Source organism: Cricetulus griseus (genome assembly GCF_003668045.3).
Source record: "Cricetulus griseus strain 17A/GY chromosome 1 unlocalized genomic scaffold, alternate assembly CriGri-PICRH-1.0 chr1_0, whole genome shotgun sequence".
Lineage (NCBI taxonomy): Eukaryota > Metazoa > Chordata > Mammalia > Rodentia > Cricetidae > Cricetulus > Cricetulus griseus.
This window is the reverse complement of record NW_023276806.1, coordinates 197,623,797-197,650,158: the sequence shown is the minus strand read 5'-3', so window position 1 is coordinate 197,650,158 and position 26,362 is coordinate 197,623,797. Positions and strand designations below refer to the sequence as shown.

Sequence of the window (26,362 nt, the reverse complement as noted above, 5' to 3'; positions counted from 1 at the left end):
GTTCTTTCCTTTACAGCTCATTCTTTTGGGTGGGTGGGGGATGCTGGTGAGAGAGGCCACCGGAGGCTGCTGCACAGGATAGAGTTACTTGTATCAAGTAACCAAGCCTTTTAATCCACTTTGTAATCAAACAGGGCATCACTGGGCCCCTGTGAGCCTGAGATGAGAGGGCGGCTCTACCCACTGCACAGACAGGGAAACTGAGGCAAGGATAAGGTTGGAAGTAATCCATTTAGGCCAGCAGACAGGAGAGACTGGTCTCCAGGGCCCCTTGCACTCTCTCTACACAGGGTGAGGCATGGTGTAGGTATGACTTACCTTGCCAGGCCAGGACGGGACTGTCATGGGCATTGCTGTTGGCACCGATGAGTTTATAGGATCTCCCAAGACTATGGAGTTCTTTTCTTGCAGGCAAACTCATAACACATCTTTGTCATCATCTGAGCATGAACTTGAGTTTCTACAAAACCTGGAACCCATCCCAGACTGGTTGAGGAAGGAGCAAGCCTCTGGTTGTTTTAGGCTGTCTTCTTCATTCGTGTGTGTGTGTGTGTGTGTGTGTGTGTGTGTGTGTGTGTGTGTGTGTGTGTGTGTGTTCCCATGTGTCCAGAGAAGGATATTGGATGTATTGTTCTATCACTTCCCACCTTATTCCCTTAAGACAAAGTCTCTCACTAAACCTGGAGCTAGGCTGGCAGCCAACAAACTCCAATGATCCTCTTTTTTGTTTTGTTTGTTGGTTGGTTGGTTGGTTTTTTGTTTTGTTTTTTGAGACAGGGTTTCTCTATAGCTTTGGATCCTGTCTTGGAACTCACTCTGTATACCAGACTGGCCGGAACTCACAGAAATCCACCTGCCTCTGTCTCCTGAGTGCTGGGATTAAAGGTTTGTGCCACCACTACCCGGCTTTCCCAAATCCTGCTATTTACATGAGTTCTAAGGATTTGAACTCAGGTCCTCATGTTTGTACAAGTTTTTTTGTTTGGTTGGTTGATTTGGTTTTGGTTTTTCTAGACAGGGTTTCTCTGTGTAACAGTCCTGGCTGTCCTAGAGCTCACTCTATAGACCAGGCTGACCTCAAACTCACAGAGATCCACCTGCCTCTGCCTCCGGAGTGCTGGGATTAAAGGCGAGCGCCACCAACGCCCGGCTTGAGTGACGTTCTTATATGCCACTCTGCTCTGCATCTGGGAAGTCAGGGACAGTGGGGCTGTGCCATTCATTTCGCTTATTGTAACTCAACGAAAGGAAAGGAGACAATATTGCTAAACCAAAAATGCTAGATACTCATTAGGGACCACACCACATATCCCAGCCAGAGATCAGAGTAATGAGGTAGCATTTGACGCCATGACACAAGGCATGGCCCCAGGGTAGAGAGGCCTGAGGATTGGAGCCACAACTGCTTCTCTGTGCCTCAGAACACACTCATTTGTTAAGATGTGAGCACTGACTGCTGGGGTGTGGCTCAGAGGCACAGTCCTTGCATACATGGTTCGTGTCAGCCCTGGATTCCGTTCTCAGCGTTCCAAAATCAAACAGCAAAAGAGTCAGAATCCCTCCCAGCGTAGCAGTCTATACCGTTCTGAGTTGCTTCGTGAGGGTATTTCCCTGGCTGCATCCCATTCTTGGGCCCCTGGAAACTCTTAAGTGAAGCTGTGCTCCTCAGGACACCAGTTGCCATCAACTCCTCTTTGCCATCAACTTACTCCTAAACTAAAGGGCAGTCTCTCAGCCTACCGGAGCCTCTCAGCACACCTCTGCTACAGGGGTAAGGAGGGCGTTCAGTTTCTGAAGCCTAGCTGGCCTTGAGGAAGGGATCATGTCACATGGGGCTAAGGAAAGCTCAGGCCCTAGGGGCCAGGGTACAACACCAGAGGCTCCAAACTGGAATTCCACACAGACAGGGAATTCTTTAGGATAACTACACCCCCAAATATCACATACGACAAGTTAAAAAGCATTCGTGGTTCATCCAAATTGAAATTTGACTGAGAATCTTGTACTTTTACTTGATAGATTTATATTTATTTATTTTTGTTTGTTTGTTTGTTTTTAAGACAGGGTCTTGTTGGGTGGTGATGACACAGTCCTTTGATCCCAGCACTCAGAGGTAGAGGCAGGTGGGTCTCTGTGAATTCTAGGCCAGCCTGGTCTATAGAGTGAGTTCCAGGAGATCCAGGGTTGGACCCCTCCCCTGAGAGAAAGAAAAGAAGAAAGAAAGAAAGAAAGAAAGAAAGAAAGAAAGAAAGAAAGAAAGAAAGAAAGAAAGAAAGAGAGAGAGACAGAGAGATCTCAACTCAGTCTCCTTCTGCCTCCACCTTCTGGGTGCTGGGTTCCATTCACCTTTCCTGGCTTTTAAACTTTAGTTCTAAATCTGGCAACACTGCCTGGGCTCCTAACCCAAACCTGATCCTCCCTCTCTTGTCAGTGTGACCCCGCGGTGCTAAGAGCTCAGGGGCCAGAGGCTAAGAACTCAGGGGCCAGCCTTCTAGGGTCAGGGGTTGGACATCAGGCCTTGCTCCCTTCCAAGAAAGGGAAACCCCAGGGCTCTGAGCCACAGCCCTTTTCACCTCAGCCACTCAGAAGCAGGCTGGGCCATCCACAGAGAGCAGAGTTCATGCCTTAAGAGGTAACTGCTGCAAAAGGATGGTGGGAGGTGCAGGCCCTACCAGAACTTTCCCCTCAACCCTGGGGCCCCACAGGGACCTCCTATTTCCTTCATGCCCCAAGGAACAGATGAAGTCCTCAGTGGCACCAAAGAATAGGCCAGGAAGCTGGGTCCCTGCTGGCCTTCTGGCGAGTCTCACATTAAGCAAGCTGTTGTCTATGTCCGTTCCCCTCTGCCCCTTTACCTGCAGGACAGGGCTAGGAACATTAGGCTTACAGTAGACAATGTGTGGAAAGGTTTTTAGTACTTCACACTGAAACAAGGGTTAGCCTCCAACTCAGAGATCTGCCTGCTTCTGTCTCCGGAGTGCTGGGACTAAAGATATCCCCATCATGCCGGGCTTGTCTTTTGTTTTTTTGAGATGGGTCTCTATGTAACCCTGGCTGGCCTGGAACTCACAGAGACCCACCTGCCCCTGCCTCCCACATGATAAGATTAAAGGCCTATGCTACCACACCAAGCAGCAATGTTTGTTGTTTTTTTTTTCATCTTATTTCTGTTTATTTAGTTTGTTTAAAAATACTTAGAATTCAAGTCTAGCCTGGTCTACAGAGTGAGTTCCAGGAAAGCCAAGGCTACATAAAGAAACCCTGTCTTGAAAAACAAAATTATAAAAAAAGAGAAACAAAATTATTTATTTATTTATTTATTTATTTATTTATTTATTTATGGGACACAGCTATCGTGTGGAGTTAGAGGACCACTTGCGGGAGTCAGTTCTCTCCCGCACCTCACGGGCCTGCCCCAGGAGACGGAGCCTGGCTCAGTCTCTGTTGAACCTTGTATGGCTCTCTTTGTTTGAGACCGTTTACTCTAGCCTGCACTGGCCCTTCATGGGGGTCGTTCTCCTTCAAATCACCACACTGAGGTTGGCCTTGAACTCCAGACCCCACTACCTCCACCTCCCAATTGCTGGGATTATAGGCGTGTGTCACCATGCCCTGCTTGAGAATTTACCATGCCATTTTATTGGCAATAGGCCTAGATGTGAAGAAAGCTGTCTGGTGACCGAAGGCAGAGGCACACTGGCTCACAGGGAGCAGAAGGCAGGAGGCAGCGGGAACCCTGGTCATCAAAAGCATAGCCCCTGAGGATGGTGGCTATGGGCTGCGGACAGAGGGAACGTACAGAGGGACAGAGGGAGGAAGGCTTCCAGAACAGACTGTAATGCTGGCTGTAGGATTGGGGCTGAGTGGTGTCAGAGGTCTTCTGCTATCTAAGGGCAGGCAGCATGGCACCACCGTGAGTGGAGCAATGGGACGCCACCCATGGCAGGGTGACCTCATGGCAGGGCTGAGAATGTAGCCCCGTGCTAGAGTGCATTGCCTGGCACAGCTCAGGCATACTCTAGCTTCAGTTCCCTGCACCAGAAAGGAAGGAATAGTGTGAAAGGAGCAAATGAGGCTATCGGTAGAGAGTGGAGCCATCTATCTGTACGGCTGCCACCATCCAGCCCAGGCAAATGAAGACTGAATGCCTTTCCTACAGGGGAAGGGGAAATGAACTCATGCAGAGTGTTCAGGACATCTGTGGTCGGTGTGTGAGAACCCTACAGACAGGCAATCTTTTCCCTTTTCTTTCTTTCTTTTTTTTTTTTTTTTTTTTTTTTTTTTTTTTTTTTTTTTTTGTTTTTTGGTTTCCCGAGAAAGGGTTTCTCTGTGTAGCCCTGGCTGTCCTGGAACGCACTCTGTAGACCAGGTTGGCCTCGAACTTACAGAGATCTTCCTGCTTCTGTCTCCCAAGTGCGGGGACTAAAGTAAAGGCGTGCGCTTTCATCCACCACCCAGCAGAGACTGGCAATCTTATTGCTGGCAGCCATTGGAATCTTAATGTCTGGGGTACCATGAGGCACCCCACCTGGACCTCTTCCAGGACAGGGTCCTTCCTTATAGGAATGAGTGACATTTGGTGGAGGGGGCATCCAGCTGCCCAGTCAGCTGGGAGAGCCAGCTGCAGCGAGCCGCTCCAGTCCTCAAGAAGTAAAAGCAGCGGGTGTGGAGGTTGCGGAGCCAGCCAGGCCTGGAGGCCCCAGGAGGCGCAAGATAATCACAGCAATTGCATTACACAGGACTTCCTGTGGTAGGGCAGTGGGGGAGGCGCAGAGAGGGTGGCGGGAAGGATCCACACCGAGTCTGCACGGTGGGGCAGGTGAGCCAGCCAGGTTTCCATCTTGGTATCCACCCTGAGCTGGGGAAGGGTGGATACCAAGAGAAGCGTGAGGGGTATGGGTATGAGGCCCAGGGGCAGCCTGGAACCGCCTGCCTGCCGCGCGCCCAGGTTATCTTTGTTTACCATGGAGAGAGCATGAAGGTTCGCGCAGGCATTAACTGTGCCCACCTGCTCCCAACGTTAATTTAGTCATCCACTGTTCCAGCCAAAGGCGCCAACAATAAAGGGAATTGCTTTTGAAGTTGGCAAGAGTCTGGGAACGAGCTCCGAGACGGGCTTGTCTCCTCCAGGTGCAGCTGGGTCCCTCCCTCTCCACCTGTCCCCCAAAGCAGAGGGCGTGGAGCTGTCATCAGGAGCTGGGAGGGGACCCCCAACCCCCATCTTCTCTCTTTGCCTGCGCCCCTCAGCACAGCCCAGGCCGGTGTGCGGCGGCTAGCATCAGGACCGCTAGGCAGGGTGCGGATCTTCCATCTCTGCGCGTGCACCGGGTCCTTACACTGGGGACCAAGGCTTCTCCACCTCAGTGCGGGGCACTATTCCCACCTCTCATGAAGGAACTGAGTCTCAGAGGCTCTCCGGACTGAAGTCCCTGCTCTGGCCCTGCTCTGGCCCCTGCTCTGGCCCCACACCTTCTCCACTGTCACCATCAGGTCTTGGGGCTGACTGGCCCCACCTCCTCCTCCTCCCTCAGGGTCACCTAGACCAGCTCACCTGGAACGCATGCACAACCTCCCCTCCCCTCGCTGAGCACTGAGGGGTGAGAACGTGGGGTGCTGCCTGCAACTTTCAGGGGCCTTGTGGTTTGGAAGAGCTCCACCCCCTGCCCCCCCACCCCGTCCCCTTGTCCCCAGAGCAAGAGGGTGCTCTGCCCTCCCTCATCTGACTACCTCCCCATATCTGGCTCCACCTCTCTGCTGCCTTCAGTGGCTCTGCGTTGAAGCCATCAACTTCCAGAGGTTGCCTAAGTGATCCAGACAGGTGAGTGTTTGGCCTCATTTACAGAGCTTTAGAAAGCTGGAGGCTTTTAAAAGCGCACGCCTTTAGTCCCAGCACTTGAAAGAAGCAGGCAGATCTCAAGTGAGTTCCAGACCAATCTGGTCTACAGAGCTCGTTCCAGGACAGCCAGGACTGTTACACAGAGAAGCCCTGTCTTGAAAAACAACAATGAAAACCAAAAAACAATGAAAAACAAATAAATAAATAAAAAGCGGGGACTAAACCCATGAAAAGCTTGTGAACAGGGCTTGAAGGCCTGCCTTCCTTCCAGGATGCGGAACAGGTGTCCAAGCTGAGGAGACTGTGCCTGGAGAAAACATGGAATCTCCAATCTCCTTCCCTGGTACTTGCCCTGCCGTCTCTCCCTCTGGCCATTCATCTCTTTCCTTGACAGCAAACCAGTCATGAATCCAGGGTTCGTTGAGTCCTGGGAGCCATTCTAGCTCAAATGATCAAATCCTTGGGGCTGGTATAGGAGCCTTAACTCACAGGTCAGAAGTACACTCAGCAACGTGGAACTTGTGATTCGTGTCTGAAATACAGATAGTCCAGTGGGGACTGAGGTCTTAGCCTGTGGATCTGTCACTATGTCCAGGCAGCACTGAATCAAATTATACTTTACTTAACTTCGTGTGTGACAAACACCACATCTGGCATCAGGAGTGTGTGTGTGTGTGTGTGTGTGTGTGTGTGTGTGTGTGTGTGTGTGTGACAGTGTAGATGATTGTGTACCCCAACAGGTGCTTCAGTGGTGTCTTGGTGGGCTACTCTCTCTGACTGCACAGTCTGGGTGATCTAGCTGAAGTTCCATCCTACTCTAATCTTGTTCATCTTCCGAGACAGGATGCCCCAAAGCTGAAATTCGCTGACTCTCAGATGGCAGCCAGAGTGACTGACAGGTAACCTCATCATGATCCTACTGCCATGTTACAAGAAGCAGTTCCCCAACGCTGTGCCAGTTGACAGCTGCAGAGACAAAGACCTGAAAGAACCGTAAAAGAGAGTAGACAGTGCTCTCCAAGTTTCTAGAAAATCACCCCATTCCCAGAAAGTAAGTGAACATTCTACCTTCCATTAGCCTGCCTCATTTTTCTTTTGAAACAGGGTTTGCTGTAGCCCAGGCTAGCCTCAAACTCACTCTGTAGTGCAAGATGACTTACACTCCTGATCCTCCTGCCTCTACTTCCCTATTGCTGCGACTATAGGTATGAACCACCATGCTCAGTCTTCCTTTTTTTTTGGGAGGGGGGGGTTCCAATACAGATTTTCTCTGTATTGTTTTGGAGGCTGTCCTGGAAGTCACTCTGTAGACCATGCTGGCCTCAAACTCACAGAGTGCTGGTATTAAAAGTGTGTGCCACCAATGCCCCCCGGCATGCCCAGTCTTCTTATGTGGTCCAAAGGCCAAGGCCAGGGCCTCGTGCAGGCCAGGCAAGCTCTCCCCTAACTTAGTTATTCCCCTCCCCTTACTCTAAGCTTTCCTGGTCCCCAGAAGGTCTAGACATTGAATTGTGTTTCCAGATCACACCTCAGCCAAGAATAAAAATCTCCACTCTTCACTCCATGTTCATTTTGTTATTGTTTTAGCCAGCTGAAGTCAAACATTGGTACCAGTCTCCAGAGAGCCTCAAAGCTACTCATGAAAAGACCTCCAACCTGCTTCTCAATCCCAGCACGAAGGAGGCAGAGGCAGGGGCATGGGCATCTCTCTGAGTTCAAGGCCAGCCTGGTCTACAGAGTGAGTTTCAGGACAGTCAGGGCCACACAGAGAAACCCTGTCTCAAACCTCCTCCCCCCAAAAATGCCAAAGCTGCTTCTCCACCCATCACCCTTTGCGGTGGCCAGCTCACAGTCGATAGCACCCTTGCAGCACAGCTGGGCCACCTGCACACTCTTCCACCCTTCTATTTCCTTGTATCCCCAGAACAGCACCCTTGCATGGTGACCTTGTGACCTCAGCTCTGTCCTCTTGGGGAGGGTAATGGCATAGCTGGTCTTCTCCTTTATCTTCCAGTTTCAGATCTGCAGGATGGAGGATTGGGGAAAACAGCCACACATACACTTCTCATACAGGTTACTGCTTCCATTTTCAGCAAAGAGTTCTTCAGTGGAGGGTGTCTGGCAGCAAGCTGTGGCTCCTACCTGGATTGCTCTTTGGGAGACTGTCTTGGTCTGTTTTGTGCTACTATAACTGAATACTTGAGCCCGGGTAACTTACTTTTGTTTTATGTGCGTTGGTGTTTTGCCTGCATGTATGTCTGTGTGAGGGTGTCAGATCTTGGAGTTACAGACAGTCGTGAGCTGTCGTGTGGGTGCTGGGAATTGAACCCAGGTCCTCTGAAAGAGCAGTCGTTGCTCTTAACTTCTGAGTAATCTCTCCAGTCCCTGAGCCTGGGTAATGTTTAAGCTACAGATTTACTACTCCCAGTTTTGGAGGCTCAAACCCAAAGCTGAGGAGGGCTGACCTGCCTCTAGAAGAGCCCCATGGTGGAAGGCAGAAGAGCAAATGCTCACACAGGACGTGTCACTTGAAACCCTTTCTTCATTGACATTTGTGGGGCACAGTATAACCACCTCTCAGTGGTCCCAACTCTTAGCGCGGTCGACTGGGGATGAAGTGCTCAGCACAGGCTTTGTGGAGGACTCATTAACCCTTCCCATTCCATTTGGTGCAACAATGGTGAGCCTGCTCTATACACATAGTATGTGTGCAGAGGTCAGAGGCCAATCTGTGGGAGTCAGGTCGCCCCTTCTTTTAAGTGGGTTGTGGGGCTTGAACTCGGATCATTGGACTTCTCAACAAGATCCTTTCCCTGTAGAGCCATCTCACTGGCCCTGACATATTGGAAACCTATAGGCTTGTTATTGTGCAGGTCGGCCCTGGGTTTGAGTTTGTCTGACATACCTTTTCATCATCAGATGCTCATTATTACATAACTCCGACTGGCATCTTCCATGGGACTGTTACCAAAATCTGCTGGGGTCTCATGGCACCCTATCAGGACATGTGCAATTTCACTTGCCACCTGATGGACAAGATCACCTTGATCTGCTGGGTTTCTTGAGGGTGAAGTGACCCTTGACCCCTTTGATAATGATATACATTTTGAGATTACGGAAATACACTGCTTTTCATGGAACCTTCGGTTTGTTTGTGCTTTTATTTATTTTTGCAGTGCCTAGGGCCTCAGGCACACTAAGCAAGCACTCTATCACCCAATGACACTCCCAGCCCTAATTTGTTTATGTACAGCAGTATAGACCCACGGCCTGGGTTATGCAGTGAACTCTCATTTCCTCCGTTGTTAATTTCCTTGTCTGTTCAGATGCTAACCCCTCTCTGGTAGAGCCCAGTCAGATGTCTCTCGGAACACCCTTAGTTTTCCAAGGGTTGTCCTTATTTGCACCTTCTCGTCCTGGGTCTGGGAATCAACCATTGCTCCAAGAAGTCCTGGATCCTTTTAGTGACAAAGAGTATTTAGAAACCAACCTGGGAGGCTGGAGAGATGGCTCAGCAGTTAAGAGCACTGGCTGTCCTTCCAGAGGACAGGGGTTTGATTCCCAGCACCCACACAGCAGCTCACAACCATCTGTAACTTCAGTTCCTGTGGATGCAATACCCTCTCCTGGCATCTTTGGACAGGGCACTATGTGCATACGGCACACTTACATACATGTAGGCTAAACGTCCATATACATAAAGTAAAATCTAAAAAAAAAAAATAAAAAATAAAAACAAGAAAAAAGTCCAGGCGGTGGTGGCGCATGCCTTTAATCTCAGCACTCGGCAGGCAGATCTCTGTGAGTTCGAGACCAGCCTGATCTACAGGACAGCTCCAAAGCCACAGAGAAACCCTATCTCAAATAACCCCAAATAAATAAATAAAATTAAGAAAAAAGAAAACAATGCAGGCATGGGGAGCTCTCTGTTACTGCTGTGTTATAGCTTCCTCAGCTACTTCCTTGGGGGATCGTCAGACCTCTTTCTGAAGGTGTGTGTGTGTGTGTGTGTGTGTGTGTGTTGTTGTTGTTGTTGTTGTTGTTGTTGTTGTTGTTGTTGTTGGAGATTGAATCCAAGGCCTCATGCATGCCGAGCAAGCATTCTTACCGTTGAGCTACAGCCCCAGCTTCTCGTTCTAAAGACATTAGAAAGCAGCAATTCAGCCAGGGGTGGTGGCGCACACCTTTAATCCTAACACTTGGGAAGCAGAGGCAGGCGGATCTCTGTGAGTTCAAGACCAGCCTGGTCTACAGAGCCAGTTCCAGGACAGCCAGGGCTACACAGAGAAACGCTGTCTCAAAAGTCCCCCCCCCAAGAAAAAGAAGAAAGAAAGAAAGCAGTAATTCAAGTATTTTAGATGATTCATGCCTATAGCCCTATTCTGCAATCAAGGCCAAAAACCTTGATTGAGCTTGGGAGCCAAACTGTGGAGCGTGTGGTGTCTACACTGGAAGGTAACCAGGGCCCAATCAGAGTCTCTGTCTTGGGATGCGCAAATTTCCTTTGGGAGGTTAGAGGAGGGTTGTACTGCCCTGGTTGTTTCTGGAGTCTTAGCCAGGAGCTGTACCACACACCTGAGTACTCCGAAGGCTGAGGCAGGAGGAGCACAAGACGGACCAGCCTGGGCTAAGTAACAATCCTCTGTCTCAGAAAAGGAAACGGGTCCCAGAAGAGAGCAAGGGTTAGGTGAAGAGACAACTTGCTGTTCTTGGGTATCACTTAATTTTTAAAAATTACCTTCATTTATGTTCGTCAGTGGGGGAGTGTGCGGGCAGGTGCCAGGGCACACTTGTGGGGGTCAGAGGACAACTCACAGGAGTCAGTTCTCTCCTTCCAAGGACAACACCCTGGCAGTCAGGCTTGGTAGAAAGTGCCTTTACCTAATGAGCCATCTCATCAGCACCAAATGAGTTTATTGTAGGTGCTCTTGCAGTGCGAGTGTGTGTGTGTGTGTGTGTGTGTGTGTGTGTGCGTGCGTGCGTGCGTGCGTGCGTGCGTGTGTGTGTACTTCCTGTCTGTATTTGGGTCACACCCTAATGAGTGATTTTGAGAATGAGACTGTCATCAGGATGACACAGGTGTTCTGAGTGGGAGGAGACCTCTCTAAGGGACAGGGCTCTTAACTGAGTGTGCACCCTTCCAGCAGAGGAAGCCACTGAGTAAACATTTTCATCATCTTCACCCCAGCTTGCAGGAATGTGGGCCGCAGCACTCAGAAGCCGATAGAGTCAGAGTTGAAGTTCCAGAAAGCCGAGAAGAGAGATGTGGATGACTGCCCTGTCAGCGGGTCGCAAATTATTCATGGGGCAGCACATGAGCCTGATGGAAAGAACCAGGCCTCTGACCTGCGGGGAGTTCTGCCTGGCCTTGCTTCACTCCAGAACGTGTGTGAGTGGCAAGTGACATGGGGCAGTGGGAGCAGTGCGCCCTCGATGCCTTTGGGTTACCATGTATGAACTTTGCCCTGTTAGCAGCAAGGCCATGTATAGGCAGACAGACCAACAAACTCAAAGGCATCAGTGAGCCCTGTGAGGAAACTGAGGCCCAGCCCAGGAAAGGTCTGTACTTAAGGACAGGGAGCCTCCGCCTCATCTTGAGGGGAACAGAGAGGATCGACACTGTGGGATAAACAAGAACACTGTCCAGGATGGAGGCAGGGGCCAGAACACTGGTCATTTCCCTTGCAAAAGTGAAATTCAAATGTGAGGTCGTATCAGAGCCCAGGGAGGCATCTGGGCACAGATGAGCCTGGGATGTCCGGAAGACAGGGTTCATAGCTCAGGAAAGCACTGGGCAGAGTTCTCTCTGGCCCTGACTCTTCCCTGGTCTGGGCTCCCAATCCCTGGGCTGGTTGTATTTATTCCAGATTGTTGCTGTGGCCAGAGGTGACTGTGGGCTTTGGGCCAACTCCAGGCTCCTCAAGCCTCTAGGACCTTCTTGGGGGCCCAGTTGGGGAGGCTGAGATGGTCACTTGGCTACTGTGGGCACATGAATTAGTTATGGCCACCGATCCTGCTGGCCCTGTGCCCTGTTTCCAGAGTGGGGTGGTAATCTGAACCCAGATACTCATGGCCCCAGACTTCACTCTACAATGGTGGGGCCACCCCTGGCCCTAAAAATGAACAGAAATGGAGATGGGGGCTTCATTTAACTCTGAGCAATAGCTGTTCACATGATCACCTATTCCAGAGGTTCCTGGACCAGAAATGTGAGGAGAAGAACCCGGAGGCCTCTCGAGACTTGTTCACTGACAAGAAAGGGCCTTCAGGCCTGGGCTTCCGGCTCCTAGCTGGGAGAGATCAGGTCCATTGTGAAGCTCTCTCTGAGGTGAGACTCTAGGGGCCTCCTAACTAAGCAGGCCTGGAAGAAGAGAGGATTCTGGGAAAGATGGCAGGGGCTTCACTCCAGTACCTGAAATAAATATCAGGCCTGGGACTGCAGGCAGCTCTCCCTGCACACACCTCATATTTCCTATTCTCGCAGCAGCTTTCTGATGTCCCTGGAGCTCCAGGCTGGGCCTATTTCCTGCAGTCTCTCTTAGGTACCAAGACATGTTTTTTCCTGTAATTCTCCCCAGACAGATAAGGCATCCTTCCATGACCACATAGCACACTGGAGAAAAATATGCTAAAGAATTAGGCCACCGGTGGGGGAATGGGGAGGCCAGGGTGGAGGGGAAATTCTGGGTGGAGGGCAGCCTGAGACACTGAGAAAGTGGGTTACTAAAGGCAGCAGGGACGAGCCAGTTCCTCAGAGGCAGTGGGACCAGGCTAGCTGCCACTGAGCTGGTGACCTTAGAAAGACCATGCCTCTTAAGTAGAAGTATAGCCCTGTTTGCTCCACGCAGAGTCAGCACCCAGTGTTGCCAGCTATGGTGGTCTGTGGTAGCTGGAGTGTAGTTTATTGCTCTGAATTGCACACTATAATTATTATTCTCGTGGTGGTAGAAATTAAACAAACCCAAGACCTCATGCATGGCAGGCATGGCAAATGCACCCCAGCCCCACAGACTTAAATCTGATTGCTGAGAGGGGGGCTCATTGGAAGGCAATTGGGTTATTTACAGGGATTAATTATCTTCAGGCCTGGGAAGCAGATTGTTGTGAAGTGAGGCCTGGCGTGCTTGGCTCCTCCCACAGGCTGGCTGTCCCTCAGTGTTTCTGCCACGAGGCCTTCATCAGATTCCGCTGCAGGATCTTGTACTTCAAGCCTCCAGAACTATGATTTAAAACAGACCTTCTGGGGTTGGCAAGATGGCTCAGTGGGAAAAGGTGCTTGCAGCTAAGCCTGATGACCTGAGTTCAATCCCAGGGACCCACATGGTGGAAGGAGAGAACAACTTCTATAAGTTGTGTGTGCACACACATACACATGTAATTTATAAACACATATCTATTATTTATAGAACTCACCGAGGTCCAGGTATGCTGTTATAGCTACAAAAAGAAGACTATGACAGGGTTTTGGGGGCGGACGAGCAGGGTGATCTTCTCTGGTTAAAGTTTTCACGAGGGCCTAGAGTTTCAATCTCCTGTCACCATGTCTCCAGAAGTGAAGACACAACCTGCTGCAGCTGGCTGGCCCTGGTCCACCTTGCTGCCTAGTCCTTGAGGCTGCCGAGCAATGTCAGCCAGAGACGTGAGACTCTGACAGAGGCAGTTCATAGCTGTGTGACAAGCAGATGGGTCATAGGGCTGACAGGGCTCTGGATCCAGGTGAGGGCACAGTTTGCCCAAAAGGTCCCTCATCAGTGGCCGGGCCAGGGAGCTAGGCCTAGCAAAACCAAGTCTCTGAGAATTAAGCAGGAACGGAGGACGTGGGAGAGGGATGCTTCATTCAGCCAGTCCGGAGGCCCTGTGGCCAGTGAGGGGTGACCTCTGTGAAGGGTCCAGCCTGTCCCTTGTGTGTCAACAGCCAGCAAGAGCACCCTTTTCTAACTCCTCCCCTACTCCCACAGCCAAGGCTGCTGCAGAGTCACTCAGGGGATCTGAGCATTTGACCCCTGAGGGTGACCAGCTGCCCTCCTGGGCTGCTAATTAGGTCCCTTAAGGCATCTTCACTCCAGAGTATCACAGGCTTCACCAGGCCAAACCTGCCTTGACCTATACACTCTGTGACAGAGGCACCTTTCCTTTGTCCCTTGTCACCTGGCCTTTCCAGTTTACAAGCCCTTAGACTCCCCCGCATCACTCTCTTCCTGGTCTTTACCTGGTCCAAGCCAAGGCCATCTTCTCCTGCACCCTGCAGCCCTACAGGGCTGTCTGCCCACAGAATAGCCTCCAACCCCTTGCCCTGCACAAGATGGCCTGGGACCCAGCCTGGCCGTCTCTGACCTCACTTCAGGCGCATTCAGGTTTCAGATCTTGGTGTCATATATTCACTTCCTATTCTGGTCCTGATGCTCAGTGGGATTAAAGGTTTTTACCACCATGTCCTGCGGCCTTTTTTATGTTTCTTTTTTCTTTTTCTTTCTCCTCCACCCACCCACCCATCCCGGCTTTAAATACATATAATATATGTATTTTGTCATTTTTGTCTTTTCTTCTTTTTTTCTAGACAGGGTCACATTCTGAATGCCACTGTGTAGCCAATCCAGGCTTTGAACTTCTAAGTACTGAGATGGAGATGACGGGACAGTCAGTAGCGTTCAGTGTACTTGGAGTGCTACAGCACCATCCCCTTTGTCATTTGCAGAAGTAAATCATTTCAGACTCTGTACCTGTCACTCTCCGTCCCGGCAAGCCCTCACCCGGGAGCCACCACTCATTCCCTGTCTCGGTGTTCGCCTCTCCTAGGGTCCCGGTGACAATGAGATTGTGTAGTATCTGTGCTCTGGTGTCTGGTTTCGTTCTCTGACATGCTTTCAGGATTCAGCCACATTGCAGCATGGAGCAGGATTCCATTTTCTCTTAGGTTAAGTCATTGTGCGTGCAGGGGCGCACACACACAGCACACTGTCGACCGGTCTCCTCTGTCCACTCCCCTGTTGGCCCACGCCTGAACTGTGTCCACCTTAGCTATCATGAACAAGGTTGCTGTGAACGCCATTGCATAGGCATCCATGTGAATCTTTCTTTGCGGTTTTTTGGGGCATCTGCTGAAAAGTGTAATTACTATATTATCTGTTTTCACTCTTCTTTAAAACTTTTAAATTTAACGTTCGTTTGCTTATTTACTTAGTCATTTGTGTCTGTGCGTGTGGTGTGTGGGCACATGTGTACATACCATGGTGTATGGAGGTCAGAGGGCAACTTGCTGTGGTCAGTCTCTCCTTCTACCATGTGGGTCCCAGGGATCGAACTCAGGTCATCATACTTGACAAGCTTCCACTGCTGAGCCCTCCCACCTGTCCTTTGTTAGCATATTTGAGACAGGGCCTCCCGAGGTAGCCCAGGCTATTCTCAAACTCATGGTCCTCCTGCTTCACCCTCCTGAGTGCTGACACTATAGGCAGGCACTACCACACCCAGAAAATTGAGTAACTGTCGATTAAAAGTATTAAGTAGAGGCAGGTGAATTTCTGTGAGTTCAAGCCCACAAGGTTTACATAGTGAGTTCCAGGCCAGTCAGAACTACACAATGAGAACCTGTCTCAAACAAAACAAAATAAAACGACACAAACAAACAAAAACCACCCAAAAAAATCTTGAGGAAGGGGCTTGAGAGATGGCTCAGAAGTTAAGAGTACTGGCTACTCTTCCAAAGGACCCAGGTTTGATTCCCGGCACTCACATGGCAGCTTACACCATCAGCCACTCCAGTTCCAGGAGAACTGATGTCCTCTTCTGGCCTCCATGGGCACCAGACACAGACATGATGCACAGACATACACGCAGGCAAAACACACACACACACACACACACACACACACACACACACACACACACACATATATAATTAAAGCAGGGTGTTGGTGGCACAAGCCTTTAATCCCAGCACTCGGGAGGCAGAGGCAGGACAACCTCCAAAGCAATACAGAGAATACAGAGAAATCCTGTCTCGAAAAATGAAAAACAAAATTAAATCTCGAGGAATTGCTCAACTTTTCCCATTCCCTTCTACAAATATTCCTTCTTTCACCCTGAAACCCCTTTTGTTACAGTCTCACTATGTAGCCCTGGGTGGTCTAGAACTCACCAAGATCCATTTGCCTCTGCCTCCTGAGTGCTGGGGTTAAAGGTGTGTGTACCACACTTGGCTTTTCCTAAGTTTTGATGACAGCACCCCAGGGTGTGTATAGTGAGCTCTCTTTGTGGTTTTGACCAACATTTGCCTGGAGAGTAGCAACACAGAACACGTTTGACTGTGTGTAGTGTCACATTTGGCACTTAGTCAGCTGAGCTCAGCCCCATGCAGGCTTTGGTGGGATGGAATGCTATCAGGGACTGCAGGGGTGTGTGGATGCAGCAGGCGAGGAGACCCCATTGCTTCTCAGCTGCACTTTCTAGCCATGCCGGCTGTTTTGTGTGCCCCTCCATTTCTGGCCTTCTTTCAGACTCTTCATTTTTTTGACCTTTACTAATAAAACAGCAATTCCCTTAGACTCATAAGACATGTAGTAACCCTTGAGCAACATGAGTCTGAGGATCTTTTTGAGATTTATAATAATGTTTAAAGGATTTATTATGTATACAGCTTTATGTCTGCATGTATTCCTCCACACCAGAAGAGGGCACCAGATCTCATTCAAGGTGGTTGTGAGCCACCATGTGGTTGCTTGGAATTGAACTGAGGACCTCTGGAAGAGCAGCCAGTGCTCTTAACCTCTGAGCCATCTCTCCAGCCCCTAGATTTATGATGACTCTTAAGAAATGTACTCCATAGCCTAAAATACTTTTATCTTTTCCAATTTGAATGTCTTTTATGTAGAGCTAAATTCCTGGCCTAGCAAAATGTTAAATAAGACTGGTAAGAGCATGGCGCTGGAGAGATGGCTCAGAGGTTAAGAGCACTGATGTTCTTTCAGAGGTCCTGAGTTCAATTCCCGGCAACCACATGGTGGCTCACAACCATCTGTAATGTGATCTGGTGCCCTCTTCTAGCACACACATAATAAATAAATAAATAAATAAATAAATAAATCTTAAAAAAAAAAGAGAGAGTGATAAGAGCAGATATCCTGAAAGGCGTGAGCTATGAGTTCTTCAGTGATGACCTTTCCTGAGTTGAGAAATTTCCTTTCTACTACTGGTTGCATATTGTGTGTGTGTGTGTGTTTTAAAATTTTATCTTTATTTACTATCATTATTATTATTGTGTATGTGAGTGAGTGTACCATATGAGCAGGTCCCTGTGGAGACAGACTATGATATTGGACCCCCTAGAGCTTGAGTTACAGGTAGTTGTGAGCTGTCCTATGTGGGTTCTGGGAACGGAGCTTAGATCCTCTGGCAGAGCAGCAATTGCTCTTAACAGCTGAGCCATCTCTCCAGTGTAGAGTGCTTTATCCTAAGTGTAGATGTGTTCTCTGCACCTATTAAACTGATTGTGTAGGGTTTTTTTATCCTGTTTTCTATTTATTCTGTGCAATATAATACACACACACACACTATTTATAAATAAGTATCAAATGTATTTCAACACTGAGTTTCATTTTCGGCTTAAGACCTTTGGACAAATACCTAAAACTCATTATCAGAAATGCAGAACCGTTGCTAAGCCACTAAACACTAAACATTTCAGCAAATAAAGCTACCAGGTTTGCATTTAGAAAAATTACATTTGACTATCAAAATTTTGTTTTACCATTTACCCAGGAGACCCATTATTTTTATCTATCTATCTATCTATCTATCTATCTATCTATCTAAATATCTAAATATCTATCTATCTATTTTTTGAGATAGGGTAAGGTTTCTCTGTGGCTTTGGAGGCTGTCCTGGAACTAGCTCTTGTAGACCAGGCTGGTCTCCAACTCACAGAGATCTGCCTGCCTCTGCCTCCAGAGTGCTGGGACTAAAGGTGTGCACCACCACCACCCAGGCTCTATCCTACAGAGCTAGGACAGCCAGGGCTACACAGAGAAAACCTGTCTTAAAAACAAAACAAACAAACGGCGCCCACCACTCAGCAGTCTCAGTGCTCTCTTTCTCTCTCTCTCTCTGCCTCGTGGTGGTAGGTTAAGATGTATCCTCCATGGGGGCTGTAGAGATGGCTCAGCGATTAAGAGCACCGACTGCTCTTCCAGAGGTCCTGAGTTCAATTCCCAGCAACCACATGGTGTCTCACAACCATCTGTTATGAGATCTGGTGCCCTCTTCTGGTGTGCAGATATATATGGGAGCAAAATGTTGTATACATAATAAATAAATAAATCTTAAAAAAAAATGTATCCTCCACTCTGCCATCATGGGCTAACACTCGGAACTGTAAGTCAAAGTAAGTGCTTTCTTTTATAAACTGCCTTGGTTTCTGGGTGCTTATGGTGCATGCCTTTAATCTCAGCACTCAGGACAAAGAGGCTGGTGTATCTGAGTTTGAGGCCAGCCTGGTCCACAGAGAAAGTTCCAGGACAGCCAGGGCTACACAGAGAAAAAGAAACACTGTCTCTCAAAATAAGAAAACAAATTGCTTTGGTTGTGTTGTGGTTTTTTGTTGTTGTTGTTGTTGTTTTGTTTTTTGGTGTGTGTGTGTGTGTGTGTGTGTGTGTGTGTGTGTGTGTGTGTGTATGCTCAAGCGCACCTGTGTGCAGCTGCACCTAGAGGTCAGAAGAGGGAAGCAGAGCCCCTGGAGTTAGAGTTATAGATGGCTGTGAGCCACCATGTGGGTGCTGGCAATCAAACTAGGGTTCTCTGGAAGAGCAAGTGGTCTTAAGCACTGAGCCATCTGTCCAGCTTTGTACCCCACCCCTGGCCACTCTCCTTCCTTGAGTTCTTTTTGCATGGTAGTCTGGCTAGAGGTTTGTTATTTTTATTAATCATTCCATGGAGCCAAGTTTTGGTGTAGATTCCTCTTTCTTCCTTCATTTCCCATCTTTCTTTGTGCTGGGAATAAAACCTAGGGCCTTCCTTATACATGCCAGTTGAGTAAGCTACCACTAAGCCAGGACCACAGCCTTAACTGCAGTTATTCATGTGTTTATTTCAGGGCTGAGTCTGAACCCAGGGCTGAACATTTCCTAGGCAAATACTCTAATGTGGAGTTACATCTCCAGCTTTATCTGTAATTTTGGAAATGTCTTTTTGAAGCTTGGTGTGGTGACACACTTCTTGTGTATGAGTGGGTTTTTTGTTTTGTTTTGTTTTGCTTTGCTTTACTTTTTCAAGACCGGAGTTTCTTTGTGTAACAGTCATGGCTGCCCTGGAACTCACTCTGTAGACCAGGCTGGTCTCTAACTCACAGAGATCTGCCTGGGTATCACACTTCTTTAATCCCAGTACTTGGGAGAGAGAAGCATTTGGATCTCTGTGAGTTCAAAGTCAGCCTGGTCTACATAACAAGTTCAGGGCTACATAGAACAAAGTCTTTCTTGTTGTTTTGTTTTGAGACAAAGTTTTGCTTGTAGCCCAGACTGGCTCTGATAAAACTAACAATCCCCCTGTCTCAGCTTCCTCACTACAGCCATGTGCTACTGTGTCTAGGTGCAATCATCTTACAGCCTTTCTCACCGGGCTCTTGTCAATTTGTGAATTCTAATATGTACCTTGAAGAATATAGGCTTTGCAAGACCCCACACTCCTTTATATTTAAGTTTGTATATCCATTCAGGGTGTGTGTGTGTGTGCGCGTGTGTGTGTGGCGGTCAGAGGTCAACTTTCAGGAGTTGGTTCCTCTCCTTCCACCAGGGATCCCAGGGATTAAACTCGGGTCATCAGGCTCAGGGTGAGGTCCTTCACCTCTGTGATTCATAACAGTACCATTCAGTTACCCCGGAAAAAATCAACTGGTCTGGTCCTCAGGAATGTGGGCTGCAAAGGACAGGAAGCTATGGGAACCTGGCTGGAGGGCAAAGAAACTTCTGCTTTCCACCCGGGGCAAAGGCTGGGGCAGCTTTCAGGCAGGCTGTTCTTGGCCTCTGCCAACCTGGGGCAATGGCTCTTCTCTTTCCCCAGGCATGGCCCTTCTCTGAACTCAGAGTAGAAAACCTGCTGGTGGGGTTGAGGGAGGGAACCCCGAGGATCCACATGGCAGGCAGGGAGAGTGGAGCAAATGGCATTGTGTCCTCACAGAGGGGGGAACAGATGCCAGGCAGGCTGAACAACACATCCTAAGTCGCCATCATTCCAGGGCTTGGTGTAAGTGAATTGCTGCCAGGGAAACTTGCTGTCCTGAGCCACACACTCCTTTCCAGGCCCTGAAACACAGACATACTGGCTTTCTGCACCCCAGTCACACAGCTGGCAGCAATGCTGAGCTAGTGCCCTGACCTCAGGGTTCTGTGCTTGTTAGGGCCTGCCAGCTCAAATGAGGTCCTGCTGCCTCCACACAGTGCAAAGGCCACCTCCCTCAGGCGTGTCTTGCAATGATTGCCTTCAGTCCAGGTGTCTTTGCTTGGGCACTGTCTGCTAAAACACAGCTTCCTCTTTGGCTCCTTACTATCGCACTCCCGTGTATAAGGACTCTAATTGTCCAAATGAAGATCCTAATACTTTTACTTAAAATCAGGACTAAAAAAAATGTTTTTTGAGACAGCCCTGGCGGTCCTAGAACTCACTCTGTAGACCAGGCTGCCCTCGAACTCAGAGACCCACCTGCCTCTGCCTCCTGAGTGCTGTGGCTAAAGTCATGCACCACCATGGCTGGCTGTTACTTTTTTGTTAATGGTGAAGTCTGAAGACAAACTTGCCAGAGTTGGTTCTCTCCTTCTCAGGTCCTCATGCTTGGCAACAGCTGTCTTCACCAGCTGATGTGATATGTGTTTATGTATATGATGTTATACTATGCATTATTATCCCCAAGTGTGTGTATGTATGCATGCAGGAGCCTATGGAAGTCACAAGAGAGTACTGGGTCTCCTGGAGCTTAAGTCACACATGGCTATGGGCTGCCACTCTGTGGGTACTGGGAATTGGACCAGGGTCCTCTGCAAGGTAAGTGTTTTAAGCACTGAACCATCTTTTCTCACCCCCATGGGCAATTAAAAAATAAATAAGTAAAATAAAGCTGACCTGCTGGATCACATACCAAAACCAGAAGGTCCACATGCTGCCTTGTAGACACCAATTTTATTCAAGAGGACGGTGACATGGAGAAGCGGGGTGGACATGTGGCTCAGGTTGTTTTAGGGGATGTGGTGGGAAGTCAAGGCTTTCAAGAACACTCTTATTGGCAACAAGCACCTTCTTCTTCTTCTTCTTCTTCTTCTTCTTCTTCTTCTTATTATTATTATTATTATTATTATTATTATTATTATTATTATTATTCCCTTTATCCGACAACCTGAAACCCGAGATGTGACTTCTGGAGTTCCAACATCTGTCTTGGACCTTGAGATGACCTTCCGAATAAATAAAAGTGAAAAGCTTGGGTGGCAGATCGGTAGGCAGAAAGATGAGACCCTAATACTCACTTCAGACTTCACTGTCACTGCGGTTCGGTTCGGGGTTCAGGGGCTCTCCTAAGGCCTGGCTCTGGCTGTCAGACCTCAGGATGCCATGGTGTTGGCATCCCAGGCTTTTGACAGCGATAGGGTCAGAGGTCTCAGTTCCCAGCCCTGTGGGTCTCCCTACAGGGCGCAAAGTAGCTGGGGTCACGATCTCAGTCGTGCTCAGGCCTTGGTCCTCTGGTTCTGCGGGGCTGGCAGCTTGCTGGCTGGGGTCCTGCGTGCAGAGGGACCGCAGAGACTGTCGCTGCCTGTCACCAGTCAGGTCCGCGCGGAGCAGTGACAGAATGAGCCCCGCGCGCCCCCTGGCGGCCAAGACGAGGAGGGACTCGGCGCCGAGCAGGAGGCGCCTCTGCAGCTCAGGGGCTCACGCGCCGCCGGAGCCGGGCTGGTCTGCAGACTCTCCAGCCGGGCCGGCCCTTGTGTCCTCGGATCCTGGAAGTCACCTCCCTCCCTGGCCAGGGGACAGAGGTGCTGCCAGTCTGCACCTGCCACAGGGACGCCAGGTGGGGTTCCAAAGCCCCCCACCCCGCGAGCTTCCGGTCCCTCTGCTGCTTCCATATCACCAAAGGAAGCTGCTCCTGGGATCTGGGATTTTCTCTTCTCTTTTCTCTTCTTCCCCTCTCCTCTTCTCCCCTCCCCTCCCCTCTCCTCCTCTTCTCCTCTTCTCTTTCCTCACCTCCCTCCTCCTCTCTTCCCCTTTTGCCCTCCCCTCCCCTCCTCTCTCTTCTCTTCTCTCCCTTTCTTTTCTTCTTTCTTTCTTCCTCTTCCTTCTTTCCTTCCTTCCTTTCCCTCCCTCCTTCCCTTTTGTTTTGTTTGTTGGTTTGTTGGTTGGTTGGTTTTTCGAGACAGGGTTTCTCAGTGGCCTTGGAGGCTGTCCTGACACTCGCTCTTGCATGAGCCACCAACGCCCGTCTCCTCCCTTCCTTTCTTTTCTTTTCTGTTTTTTGAGACAGGGTTTCTCTGTGTAACAGCTCTGGCTGTCTCGGAACTAGCTCTGTACATAAGGCTGTCCTCAGACTCAGAGATCTGCCTCCAAGTGCTGGGATTAAAGGCATGGGATTTGTTTTCTATACAGAAAACCCCCTGCAGCAAGCAAAAGCTTCCAGGACTGTGTCTCTGTCCAACAGTGGGTGGGTGGGAGGCACATGCAGGCACTGAGTATAAATCCCCCATGCTACCCCCCCCCCCGTGCTCTTTCTGGGAAAACACTGCGTTGTTTTTCATGGTATAAAATTTTAATAAGTTGTATCTTAAAACAAGCACTGTACATTTCTCTGCCAAATCACTGTGTTCTGGTAAAACACTTAACAAAACTGGGAGGCAGAGGCAGGCAGACATCTGTGAGTTCAAGGCCAGCCTGGTCTACAGTGAGAACTCCACACAACCAAGCCTACACAGAGAAACCCTGTCTTGAAAAATAAACAACAAAAACTACCGAGTCATTTTATTTTATGCATGAGTGTTTTTGCCTGCATGTATGTATGTATGTATGCGCATCATTTGTGTGCCCGGTGCAAGCAGAGGTTGGAAGGTGGCAGCAGACCCCCAGGAACTGCAGAGACAAATGGCTGTGGCGCAGAACTCAGGTCATCTGAAAGAGCAACCAGTACTCTCAATCACTGAGTCATCCATCTCTCCAGGCCCCTAAAAAAACTTGTTTGGAAACAGGATTGGCCAAGCTGGCTTTCAACTCACACTCTTCGGCCTTCTGAGCACTTAGTCACAGACTGGCCATGGTCTCCACCAGGCCTTTAAACACTGAAAAATTTAGCATACATAATGAGAGATGCTATATGAAACACTCTGGATTTAAGCATTGATTACCAACATTAAATAACTCATTAACTTTATAGCATCAATATATAGCGAAATGGGTACTATTGAGTTAAATAAAACCCTAATTTAATCTTTTAAAAAAAGTAACCCTAAACTGGTCGATGGTAGCACATACCTTTAATTCCAGCATTCAGGGGTTATATCCCCCATCCTTCAAAGGGCTAGGGTTACCTTTTGTTTGTTTTGGTTTGGGTCTTGGTTTTTCAAGACAGAGGTTTTTTTTGTTTGTTTTGGTTTGGTTTTGGTTTTTCAAGACAGGGTTTCTCTGTGGCTTTGGAGGCTGTCCTGGAACTAGCTCTTGTAGACCAGGCTGGTCTCGAACTCTTAGAGATCTGCCCGACTCTGCTTCCTGAGTGCTGGCATTAAAAGTGTGTGCCACCACTACCTGCAATAGAAAGTTTTAGTATACTTATGGAGATGGCATTCTATATTTCTTCTCTAGAGAGTGGGTTCTCGGTCAATTTTTATTTATTGGTACTAAAGGTTGAACCAGGGCCTCATACACATAGGCAGATATTCTACCACTAAGCTACATCTCCTGCCCCTACAGTTGAATTTTTATTTTCTGTCTCTACTGAAGGCCTCAGAAACACCCGGGACATTGCCACCAGTGGAAATGGCTGTGTTGGAGTTGAAGTCCTGACTCTCAGATCTGGACTAAGCCTACGGAACTGACGCCTGGGCAGGTCAGCCAGGATGTATCTGATTGGGTCCTGGATGGCAGGAGACTCCAGTGGGTGCTGGCCACAGACTGTACACTTGAAACAGCATGAGCTCAATAGGCCCCCAAAGCCTGCAGCCCTAGTATCCAGCATGGCACCGCTGTTTCTCTCAGTTATGGCCAGCAAGGAGTCTCTAGAGCCATGGTCCTCAACCTTCGTACTGCTGCAACCCTTTAAAATGCTGTGGTGATCCCAATCATGAACTTATTTTCATTGCTACTTAGTAACTGTGATTTCGCTACTGTTATGAAGCATAAAAGTAAATATCTGTGTTTTCCCATGGTCTTAAGTGACTCCCTAAAGGGTCACAACCCACAGGTTGAGAAGCATTGCTCCAGAGGAAGGCATTCAAGAGCCACCAGCACAGAACTCTTGAGATCTGCAGAAGAGCTTCTTGGTCTATTTGTTTTTATTTTTCAAAATACTTCACTTAACTTATGTGCATTGGTGTGAAGGTATCTGATCCCCTGGAAGTGGAGTTACAGTCGTGAGCTGTCATTAAGGGTTCTGGGATTGAACCCTGGGTCCTCTGGAGGAGCAGCCAGTGCTCTTAACCGCTCAGTCATCTCTCCAGCCCCCAGAGGGCATCTTTAAAAGCATCATTTTGCTTTCCACTGCTGGTGGTGCACACCTTAACCCCAGCTTTTGGGAGGCAGAGGCAGAGAGACAGGGCAGGCAAAACTCTGAGTTTTAGGACAGCCAGTTCTAGGACAGCCAGGCATACACAGAGAAACCCTGTCTCAAAACAAAAACAAAAAAAACCCCTAACAACAAAAAAGAACCCAACAACAAAAAAGACCCATCATTCCACCTTTTCAAATGAGTACCCAAGGTCTTCATTCACAAAAACAGAGGGCAGGCTGCCTACAGGAGGGGCTGTCTGCCCTACACTGGTTGCCCAAGGTGGCAGGTCCTACAAAGGCCATAATGTATCTGCCACACCTATCAGGTCCTGAGTTATGACAATAGGGTACTCCATGGTGCAGCTTTGTCCCTGCCACTTCTTATGGCCTCACACAAGCTTTTGGGAGCCACATTCTGAGCCCTAGGAGTTCTTAGGAAACCAGGAAGTGCCATTGTTTAAAAACATCCATCACCAAAGAAGGGCAAACAGCCCTGAACTTGAGGTACACTCGTTTGAGGTAACTTCAAGTTCTGGAGGGGTCAGATAACCTTCCCTTCCTTCCCAGAGGTTAAAGCTCTGGGGGCTAGGCTTCAGCCACAATGGGCATCTTGTTTGGTGGCTCCAGGAGTTATCTGGGTCCTAAGCCTTCTCTTCCTTCTCTGGCACGAAGGACACCCCAAGAGCCAATGTTACAGCCACTCAGCCTCTGCGGTCTGCTGGCCTTCAGTGAGACAAGTCGCTAAGTGCAACTTCTGGGCCCACAATTTTCTAGAATCACGTGCTTCAGAACCCACCCCCCTCCTGGAAAAGGGGCAGTGCCTCAGGCAAGCAGTGACAAGCTATTGCCACTCAGGGGGTAGCTCAGGGTGTGCAGGGTTGACAGGTATCTAGGTGGACTCCTCCTGGCACTGTGACCAGTGTCCCCCCACCCCAGTTCAAAAATGGGTGCTGTGAACTCCCAAAGCCTCTGGGGTCTAAATAAACCTGTATTCAAGTCATGGTTTTCCAAGTGGAGGATCCCACAGCAGCCTCTCTAAATCTTGGTGTTATGGAATTGCTCCAGTGTGCATGGGTTTGTCAGTGTCAGTAGACTCATTAATAAAGGACCTGAGGTGTTTGGAAGCTGGAATTGAGTAGCCCAGCTCCTAAAGGGACTATAAGTCAACAGCCCTGGACTTCCAGTCCTTTGGGTAAGTGACCAACGAGGACTACCTGCTCAACTGTTGTGGTTTGTTTCCATCTGAGGAAGACATATCTGGAGTGTGCCCTTCCTTAGTCAAGGAACACTATTCCTAGTGTAGTGTGTCCCCCTGACTCCCTATGCTAAATCCCCCTGACAGGCAAATACGAAGGTGGGCTCCTGGAGACAGTATCCCTATGCCCAGGAAACAACAAAACATCTGATGTGAGGAAGCCTTTGTCTCAGGGCTTCTGATTGCTCAGTGGGCTTAGACGACTGGACAGCACTGCCATCTGGTGGCTGGCTAGGGCAGTGTTAGCGCCCCCAGACGGGAAAGGTCAGCACTTGGTACATGAAAGGAGGCTCCTTCCTGTCCAGGCACTGACCATGGAGTGGACTAACAGCACTTCACCAGCTAAGTCTGCAGGACACGGGTGTCTTAGGCACACTCCGAATAACGAGCCCTCCTAGGACACAGGGCTTGCACATGAGATGGCTTTGCAGGGAAAGCTCTGAGGCACACCCCCCAGCCAGCAGTCAGTGGGCAGGGCCTTTGGTTCAGGCCTGAGCATGACACACACCCCCTACCAATTCCTGTCCCTCTGTCTCGTTGGGTGT

General features: G+C 49.1%; 1 long non-coding RNA gene across 1 annotated transcript; it reads left to right on the top strand.

Annotated features, from left to right (window-relative positions):
• Positions 1–21,723: 21,723 nt before the first annotated feature.
• Positions 21,724–24,217, top strand: LOC118238455. The gene is made up of 2 exons (XR_004772097.1): positions 21,724–21,884; positions 23,798–24,217. It is a non-coding gene; the product is annotated as an uncharacterized LOC118238455 (long non-coding RNA).
• The last annotated feature ends 2,145 nt before the right edge of the window (positions 24,218–26,362 follow it).